We start from the raw sequence: 10002 nt of genomic DNA, 5'->3' as shown, positions 1-10002 counted from the left end.
CTGATCAGCATCTCAACCAAAAGTGAGGGAAATGATTAAAGAAGTACCCCAAATGAAAATCTAAAAACAATGTGAGGATGCTTTTGTTTATAAATAACAGAAATAAACTCTGGCTGGTTTAAGTAATAAAGAGGACTTGATAGAACAATAATGATGGAATGATATTCCAGCCAATTCACCCTAAGACAGACATCTTATGTTTTTGTGATTGGTTGGTGTTCATGCTGCACCTTTTGTTAAATATTTTGGCCACCATCTCTGGACACTGGAGCTCCTCATAGACTCCAAGAGCAAGACACAGCCAGACCTCAGAAATGGACCAGAGCCTGTGTATCATAGATGGTAATTTTGGCAACAAGCAACAGAAAAGTCTGACTCAAACTGGCTTATAACAGTGGCTGGCAAATGACAACCTATATGTAGGTTGGACACCTGTCTTACTGGAACACATTCATGGCCATTCATATCTGTATTGTGTAGGAATGCTTTAGAGCTACAATGGCAAAGTGGATTAGTTGCAACAAAGACCTCATAGCCTGCAAATCTTAAAGTATTTACTATCTGGCCCTTTAAGAAAAAAGTTTGGTGACCCATGGCTTCTATAATAAGTCATTTATTATCTAATATAATTGATTCAGTCCAAGTTGGGCTCAAAAACTCCATCAAAGTCTCCAGCTTTTTAGAATTCTTTTTACAGTCATCTTCAATATTGCCCTCATCCCAGGATGGTCACACTCATGGTGGCAAGAGAGCTGACAATATAATTGGGACTATGTACTTCCTTGTTCCTCTCAGCAGGAGAAAGAGTAACTTCCCCCTCGATATGGAATATAAATTTTTAATCAGATTGGGCCAATTCAGGATGCATGCCCATCACCGGATCAATACAAGTGCCAGGGGATTGCCATGCACATCTCATTTTAGACCAGTTTGTTATCCCCCTCTAAGAAGGGATGAATCCAGAACAAGATCAGCATTGCTTAGAAAAGAGAAAATGGAGAGTGGATATTAGGTAAGAAAGCAACAGTGCTGAAACCACGAAGCATTGACCAACTATGAGAAGCCTAGGAATCCTCTATCCTCTCCATCTCTAAATCTCTGCTTCCCTCTTTGACTCTGATTCATTGTTCTTTCTCATTAAGCCTGTTTTGTCTACTTCCCCCAATACATGATGGAAAGTCAAGCTGTTAACAGCTCAGATATTTATTATTATGGTCTTACAACTAACTGAAAGAGACTAATCTGTTTTTCTCTACCTTATTTTTAATTCCTGGAGAAGGATTTTGATTGGCCCAACATGGATCGGGGGAGCATCCTTCAATCAAAGGTGAGGACATGTTCTAGAATTTGGAAATTCACTACTGCCATGTGGATGGTGGTAGAGAGAAGGTCAGTTCTGGAAAACAGTGTTGCAGTGATGAGGTGTCTGCTACAGCATGTTCATTTTTGGGGGTCAGATTAAATAATACAATATTTTGTATTATAGGTGACTATGTACATGAGGATTGTTTTTCATTTTGAGAAAAGCAGACCCAAAAGAGCAGTCATTTAAACAAGATAGTTTCTCTTTCTTTCGTATCAGGCAAAGTAGGCAAATTGGTATGGCACTTCTGTCTACTCATCTTCTGTGTTGCCCTTGTCTTCAGTGTCCAGGATGGCAGCTGGGGCTTCTGTTAGTGTGTCCACTGTTGTAGCAGCAGGATGGAAGAAGGGACAGGGAAGGGGCAAGAGGTACACAACTATCATTTAAGGAAAGTTCCAGAAGTTGCTATATAATACTTTCACCTAGTCCTTTGCAACAGAAACTGGGAAATAGCACCCCCCCCCCCATTTGCCTTTTTGTCTGGACAGCTAAACGCCCAGCCTAAAAATCAGGGGTTCTGTTACAACAGAACAAAGGAGAACAGTGTCTGCAAAGCAATCATTCATTTTTAGAATACACAGGTCTTTTAAGCTAAAGGGTTTACTTTTAACTCAGAAAGAAAAAAAAAAAGTCATCATTAAGGAACATAAAGGAGAGCCTAATAATACAACTCATGTCTTGTATTCCCATAATTGAAATTTAAATGCATTAAAGTAACACAGAAACACACAAAACACAGCCATTGTTTGCTTATGCCATGTTGGGCCTTCGAATAAAGATAGTGCTGTGTCCTAGTGAAGAACTATCTCCCAGACTATGACAACCTGTTCATGTCATTTTAGACAAAATTCTGTGGAATTCTATAGCTGCTGTGGTATAAAATGAGACAGACTAGCATTCCTTAAATTCAGATTCAGACTTAGAAACATGAAATGCTGAAAAGCTATTATTTAAGCCCAAGAACTTCTCCTACTGGCTATCAAAATGGAAATGTGCAAAATGACCAGGTGTGTGTACTCAACTAAAAAAAACCCTGATCCCTGTTCTACTTGCTGCAGTGATGGCTTGGAAAGTTCCATCAAAGGATTTGTAACTTGCCTTTCAAATTATGATTGATGGGCTTAGCCTTTTCATAGCCAGTTCCCTATGGAAAGAAGATTCAAACAATATTCCCCATGCTACTGTGGTCAGTCCTTAATGGTGACTGCACGAGCTTGACTCCATCCATTTAGATTTAGAAAAAAATAGTAAATCTCAGGCCTCCTGCCTGTGAATGAATGGAAAGTAGAGAAAAGGATTTTTTAGCATCTGAAATGTTCCAACAAAACCGAGCCCTGCTACAGAGGGTGGGACAGTGTTTAGGGCAACACCCTTCCTGCCGTCATGGAGTACAAGGGCATGTATTCAAGTATTACTTGGTGACAAGAATAGAACATTATTCTGAGCAATAAAGTGTTATTCAAATTCTACCCAAGTACACAGATGCTGGAACACGGTAATTATTGTAAGAAAAAGTGTTTAATTTAGAAACTACCTAACCTTTTTGGTTTCTATTTTTTATGACATCTGTAATCTAAAGTAGCAACAAACCTGTGTCTCTCAAGCTTTTACATCAAATTCTAAACCTGATTTGCAATTTTATTTTCGGACCAGCGATCCATTTATTAGCGCTCAGTCTGTTTCAGAGATTTAAAACCAGTCTGGGCCCAGGTAATCTGCAAAGGGTAGAGAAGGAAAACGAATGAGTGCTATTGTTTTCCAACAAGGCAGAAGAGTAACCATATCACCATTGGACTGTCGCATTCCCCCTGTGCTGCTCCTAGAGATCTGGACAGAAGAGAGAGTCGTAGAATAGCTGATGCTTGCCAAGTGTTGGAACTTTGGCCTCTCAATGTGAATCAACAAAATAATCCAGTCAGTGTTGGTTATATTTAATTAAATCTTAGATCCTCTGCAAATCCACTTATTAATAAATTCATTGTTTTGGCAATAATTTTTCAAGCAGCTGTCTATACCCAACCCTGTGCTACACTATGGGTATACATGCAATGGTCAGAAAAGGTCTTCATCTCAGAGGGCTCCCATCACCATCCAGTGACAATGATATTCATTTCAGTTATAGGAATAATCAGCATGTTTATGGGAAATGATTACAGAAAAAATTTACAAATGATTATAGCAATTAGATGGAATTACGAAGACATTTTAAATTGTCCAAACTTCCTACAATGTTATCCTAATCCTATAATTGTATTGTACTCTTCTAATGCTTTTAATTAAAAATACAACAGAAATTTCAAATGCTAGTGTTAAAAATTGAGTGATGAATTTTGATCTATGCAAACAAAGTTACCTGAAGTAATAGAACTCTCACTGTAAACCAGTTGCTTTTTTAAAACAAAAGTCAATTATGTAATCATCATAATAGATTCTATCTATCATATGCATAACACAGTTATTACAGCAAATCCACTTAAGGCTTCCCTGGGGTAGGGAAAAGGGAATGAGTGAAAACCAGAGAATAAAATAGCTTATACTATTTTTGGCCCTCTGATGAAAAGGACAGTGAGATGAATGACCCTTTTTAACCTTTTTACCGAGCATGTTGCCATTTATTAAGCACCCATGATGTCATGGTTAGGCTTACCAGAAAACATTCTTGAGCAGCTTCAGAAATTTTGTCATTAGCACATGCAGTCCATCCTATATTACCGAGAAAAGTACTTCTTGAAATACCTCAAAGAGGGAAGTATTCACATAAATACGTAACAGCTATGGTGGTCATCAGACCTGGACCAATGGTGTCAATGGTTTACCTACAAACCAACTTGCTGCCAGAATCCTACCCACTTTCAGCTGAGGATACAGGTTCCGTGAATTTGAGGGTCCTAACAGCACTACAAATACCATGAGGACTATCCAGACAGGACTATGAGTATTTCCCTCAAAGACAATACAAAATAAATATTGAGGAGTTGTTTTGACCAGGAAGCCTGACAAATTCCACCCTTCAACTAAATGCCCTTCTGATGTCTTCAGAGCAGAAAGACCCAGGTTACCTGAGTATTTAAAAGGAGGCTTTACCACAGAAGAAGGGATGGAAGGACAAATGCTTATCAAGTTCTTCAAAAGCAACAGTTGAAGTGAACAAACTGCTGCGGATGCTTTTAATATGTGAGTTTACAAAGTCGTGTGCTCATTTCTGTCACCAGGAAGTAAGAGATAAAAGTCCCTTTCAAAATCATTGAATCAACACAGATGTGATCTTTATAGACTTTTCTCATTTCTGTCATTCCTGTTTCTGAAGATTTGAACTTTTATCCATTCAAAAATATTTATTGATTTCCTACCACGTGGCAGACAATGATCTGGTGCTTAGAAGAAATACATCAGAGAATGGGACAAACAGGGATCCCTGTCCTTATGAGGATTACATTCTAAGTAGGAAGCTGAAAATAAACCATAAACATGATAAGTAATTTCCAGAGACATTAGAAAGGATAAATGTTATGGACAAAGGAAATATTAGACTAGGGTAAGAGGCTCAGGAGTGTTAGAGATGGAGAAGAAAGCCAAGTCCAGTTTAAATAGGTGGCACAGTAGGTCCCACTGAGAACAGGACAACTGAGAAAACATGTGAAGGTGAGGAGTGGGCCATGTAGCTGTCTGGGGAAAGCATTTCAGGCTGAGGGAACAAACATGTCTGGGGGCTTGAGTAAGAGCAAGGAGATAAGTATGACTGGAGTAGAATGAGTGAAGGTGACATTAGCAGGAGTTGAGGTGGGAGCGGTGATGGGAGAGCAGGCCATTGGGGGCATGTAGGCCTTTGTAAGGACTTCTGACTCCTCTGAATGAAACAGGACATCATTGTGAAGGCTTGAGCAGAGGAGGGACATGATCTGACTTGCATTTTTTAATATCTCTCTGACTTAATTCTTGCAGGGAGACTGTCATCTAGGATCAAGGGTAGAAGCAGGGAGGCTGCTTAGGAAGTGATTGCAATTATCCAAGAGAGAGGTGACAGTGGCTCAGACCAGGCAAGTAGCAGAGGAGGTGGTGAAAAGTGATTGGGTTCCAGATATATTGTGAAGTAGGAGCCAACATGATTTGGATGTGAGGAAAGAAAGGGAGAAGTCAAGGATGACTCTGAAGTTTTTGGTTTGAACTAGTTGGGGATCGGGTCGCCATCATCTGAGGTGGTGGGGCAGGCTTTAAAAGGAAGAACGAGAGTTCGAGTTTGGACTTATTAAGTTTCATACATCGAGGAAGAAATTGGATAAAGGTCTGGAGTTTAGGAGAGAAGTCAGAGCTGGGAATACACATTTGGCTGCTTTTGGATAATATTTAAGGCAATGAAACTGGGTGAGATCACCAAGCGAGAGAGCAAGGAAGAGAAGAGCCCAAGGAGAAAGCCCTGGGACCCTCCAAGATTATGAAGTTAGAGAGAAGAGGGACTAGCCAAGGAGACTGAGAAGAATGTCCAATGAGGATGAGGAAAACCAAGAAAGGGTGTGTGCGGGAAGCCAAGTGAAGACACTGTCTCAGAGAAGAGGGAGTAGTCAGCCCCGTCAAATGCTCCTGACACACACCCAAGCTGTGGACAAGAACTAACCTATGGGAAATATAGGTCACTGGTATATTTGGAGAGAGCAGTTTCAACGGAGTATTCGTGGGAGAAACGCCTGTTTGGAGTGATTTAAGAGGTGATCAGAAGAGAAAAATTAGAGGCAGCAAATATAAATAACCCTTTAGAAAAATTGTGCTTGGAAGAGAACAAAGAAATGGGGCTATAGCCCCGGGTTTTCTTAATGTTTTCTTTGTGTGCTAATATGAAAAACCACACAAAAAACAAAAAGTGTTGGCAAGGATGTGGAGAAAAAGGAACTCTTCTGCACTGTTAGTAGGAATGCAAACTGGTGCAGCCACTGTGGAAAACAGTATGGAGGTTCCTCAAAAAATTAAAAATAGGATTACCATATGATCCAGAAATTTACTACTGGGTATTTACCCAAAGAATGTGAAAACACTAATTCAAAATAAATAAATAAATAAATATATATATATATATATATATATATATATATATATATAATGGACTATTGCTTACCATAAAAAAGAATGAAATCTTGCCATTTGTAACACCATAGATGGATCTAGAGAGTATAATGCATATGTGGAATATAAGAAATAAAAAAAAAACATGCAAAATTAAAAAAAGACAAACCAGAAGAACACTCTTTACTACAGAAAACAAACTGATGGTTACCAGCGGGAGTGGGTAAAATAGGTGAAGGGGATTACGAGTATACTTATTGTGAGCACCGAATAATGCATAGAATTGTTGAATTGTTATATTGTACATCTGAAACTACTATAACACCATACATTAACACTGGAATTGTAATTTTAAACACAAATAAATAACAATTAAAAACATAAAAAATTAATAATTGCCAAATGAAAGTCCTGATTTTTTTTTTTTTTTTTTAAGCAGACAAATGTGTCCTAAACACAATTATTTACTATGGAGTTATTTAACAAACTGTTAATACTGTGTTCTGTACAAGGTCATTTCAGAGATGAGAAAATCACCTCCACTATAAAAGATTCTTTATGCTAACTGATACATGTTTTGGTGTTTCTCACTCCCATCCTTCTCAAAATGCTACCATTCATCTCAGATGGAATACTGCAGTGAGGCGGGAGGACAGTTTCTTTGCTACTTATACTTAAGACCCTGGGAAGGTCTCCTTACAATGTGCCTTACTTCCAGTAGTACAAGGGAAGGGGGAGTGAGTTGGTGTGAGGGCACGGTGGGTGTTGGGAAGATGGGGGGAGGGGAGAAATAGTATCTCTGAAGTCAGCTCTAACTCTGGTAACCAATTTTCACTGTAATATTGGTGTTTTGTTTTAATAACAAAGGCTAACTTCAAACCCAAAAAGCTCTGTATGTACACACACATGTGTGCATGCGTGTGTGTGTGTGTGTGTGTGTGTGGGTGGGTGGGTGTGTGTTTTAAAGGTTTCCTTTCTTTTGGAGGGATGGGAACAGCAGGAATTCCTTGCTGTTCCGGTCCTTACCACATTCCAACGTTTGTCGTTGTCTAAACCATATCATGATACTTAAGACACAGCCAATATTCTGAAACTCATTTTTATTATTCTTTTAAGATTAAAAAAAAGTTTTAAGCTTATGTATTTATTTTAAGAGAGAGAGAGAAAGAGTACAAGTGGGGTAGTGGCAAAGAGAGAAGGAGAGAGAATTCCAAGCAGGCTCTGTGCTGTCAGCACAGAGCCTGACGTGGGGCTTGAACTCCGAAACTGTGAGATCATTACCTGAGCCAAGATCAAGAGTCGGACACTTAACCAACTGAGCCACCCAGGCACTCCTGAAACTCATTTTTAAAAGCCTGATTTAATGTAAGGAGCTTTGAAAACATCTTCAAAAAGAGAAGATAATAGTGAATATTGCATCCATGATCATAGGTAAAGATCATCTCTGAGTAAAAGGAATATTTTTATCTTCTATCTTTTCACTAATGTGAATCATTTCAACTGAGCTAACTATATAAGTAGTTTCATTTTATAAGAATAAATGTTGGCTCTTCCCGTAAGCAGCCTGAGGTGATCTCTGAAAACGGTTTGCTATTCACTTGACCCGGAAACCCAACAAAATCATGCAAATCAAGAGGTTCAAATCCTCGTGTTCACTTTAAGAACACACGTGAAACTGCCCAGACCATCAAAGGTATGCATATCTGAAAAGCCACCAAGTATCTGAAAGATGTCACTTTGCAGAAGCAGTGTGTGCCATTCCATTGCTACAATGGTGGGTTGGTAGATGTGCCCAGGCCAAACAGTGGCGCTGGACACAGGGTCGGTGGCCCAAAAGAGTGCTGAATTTTTACTGCACATGCTTAAGAATGCAGGGAGTAATGCTGAACTTAAGGGTTTAGGTGTAGCTTCTCTGGTCATTGAGCACATCCAGGTGAACAAAACCCCCAAGATGTGGCATAGAACATACGGGGCTCATGGTGAGATTAACCCATACGTGAGCTCTCCCTGCCACATTGAGATGATCCTTACTGAAAAAGAGCAGATTGTTCCTAAACTGGAAGAGGAAGTTGCACAGAAGAAAAAGATGTTCCAGAAGAAACTGAAGCAACAAAAATGTATGGCCTGGGAGTAAATTCTGCATAAAATAAATGCAAATGAAAGTAAAAACAGACAAAAAAAAAGAATAGATGTTGGAATAATATTTACTATATTAAGAGAAGACTTTCTAACGAATGGCAATTGTTCAAACTACCAAGAACTACTAAGTTTCAGAATTACACGTATCCTAAAATACTATGAGGATAGTGTTGCTATCATTGCTGTGCTAGCAACCCTCCAGTTGCACTACTGAGGGTGATGGAGAGCTCTAGCACCGGCACCCACAGTGACTTTGATGACCTGTGAAGGGGCGACAAAGGAGTGGGCTCACCCTCATGAGACCACCAGTGCACTGCAGAGGCAGGCATAGCACAGGGTTTTATCTAGGAGACAGTGGCTCCCATGGTGCAGGGTTTGGAAGACAGAACAACGCAGCTGCTGTAAGGCAAGTAGGGCTCCATGCAGCAGAAGCTCCATGCATAAAGTGCTGCTGTGCTCAGGCCATGGTGACCTGTAAGCTGGAGAAGTTCCAGGACCAGCCAGCCTGGTGAACCCACATTACAACAACTAAGCCAGAGACTCGTTGGATGTAGGGAGCAAGTATGTGGACAGGCACATAAACCACATTACTTCCATGATCAAAAATGTGAAGGGATTTCCCCCTCTCATTCACTGAGGAATGAGAAATTTTGCCTACAGGGCCACCAGAGATGGGAGCAGGAATCTATTGAAAAGAATGGAATGTTTTCTCTTTTAAGCAAAACTAGGAAATGATGAAATCAAGAATTGCAGCAAGTTTGAATCATATGTTATTTGCTACTGGATGCTTTGCTCCATTATGCATTTTAATCCATAGAATTGGAAACAGAAGAAAGTGGTGCTAAATTTTAGGAGAGGGCTAACACAAGATTTTTCCAGAGCCCAGATTTCATGCAATGAGAGCTTGTTTTGACACTATGGATCTCTCTTGTCACAGCAAGCCAGAGCCCTCTAGGTACCAGATTGCTCTTGATAGACAGGTAGCAGTAGGCTGGGAGTATCCTCTATCCTGCTTGTGGTCTGGTGCAGTTTGAAGAGGGGTAATTGTGTTTGTTGCCAACCTCTCATATACCAACAGTACTACCGCATCATTTCCCACTGGCCATGAAGCAACAGCCATGCGGTTATATCCAATATGAAGAGAAAAAATACTTGGGTGGTATTTTTCTTTTGCTTGGTTTTGTATTAATGTTCAAGGGCCTGGAATTGATTAAGATGTGGAAGTAAGAGAGGACTGGTCAAGAGGAGAGTTTGAGAGGCTCCTGATGGATGTGCCTTTCTTGCTACCAATGCACAGCTATGCTTTTCTTGAGGTTCCTGCACATCGCATCTTCCAGCCTTGACCCCACATGATACCTGAGAGGTACGTGTCACACTGGTTTGAGAAGCAGAACTTCCCTCTCACCAGCTGCCATGATGGCCCCCTGAGCCTGTCTTCCTCTGCT

At 40.0% G+C, this 10002-nt stretch overlaps 1 pseudogene; it reads left to right on the top strand.

Annotated features, from left to right (window-relative positions):
* Positions 1 to 8015: 8015 nt before the first annotated feature.
* Positions 8016 to 8552, top strand: LOC122216114 (annotated as a pseudogene).
* Positions 8553 to 10002: the final 1450 nt, after the last annotated feature.

The sequence above is a fragment of the Panthera leo genome, chromosome A3 (genome assembly GCF_018350215.1).
Source record: "Panthera leo isolate Ple1 chromosome A3, P.leo_Ple1_pat1.1, whole genome shotgun sequence".
Lineage (NCBI taxonomy): Eukaryota > Metazoa > Chordata > Mammalia > Carnivora > Felidae > Panthera > Panthera leo.
This window is presented reverse-complemented; position numbering and strand designations above follow the sequence as displayed.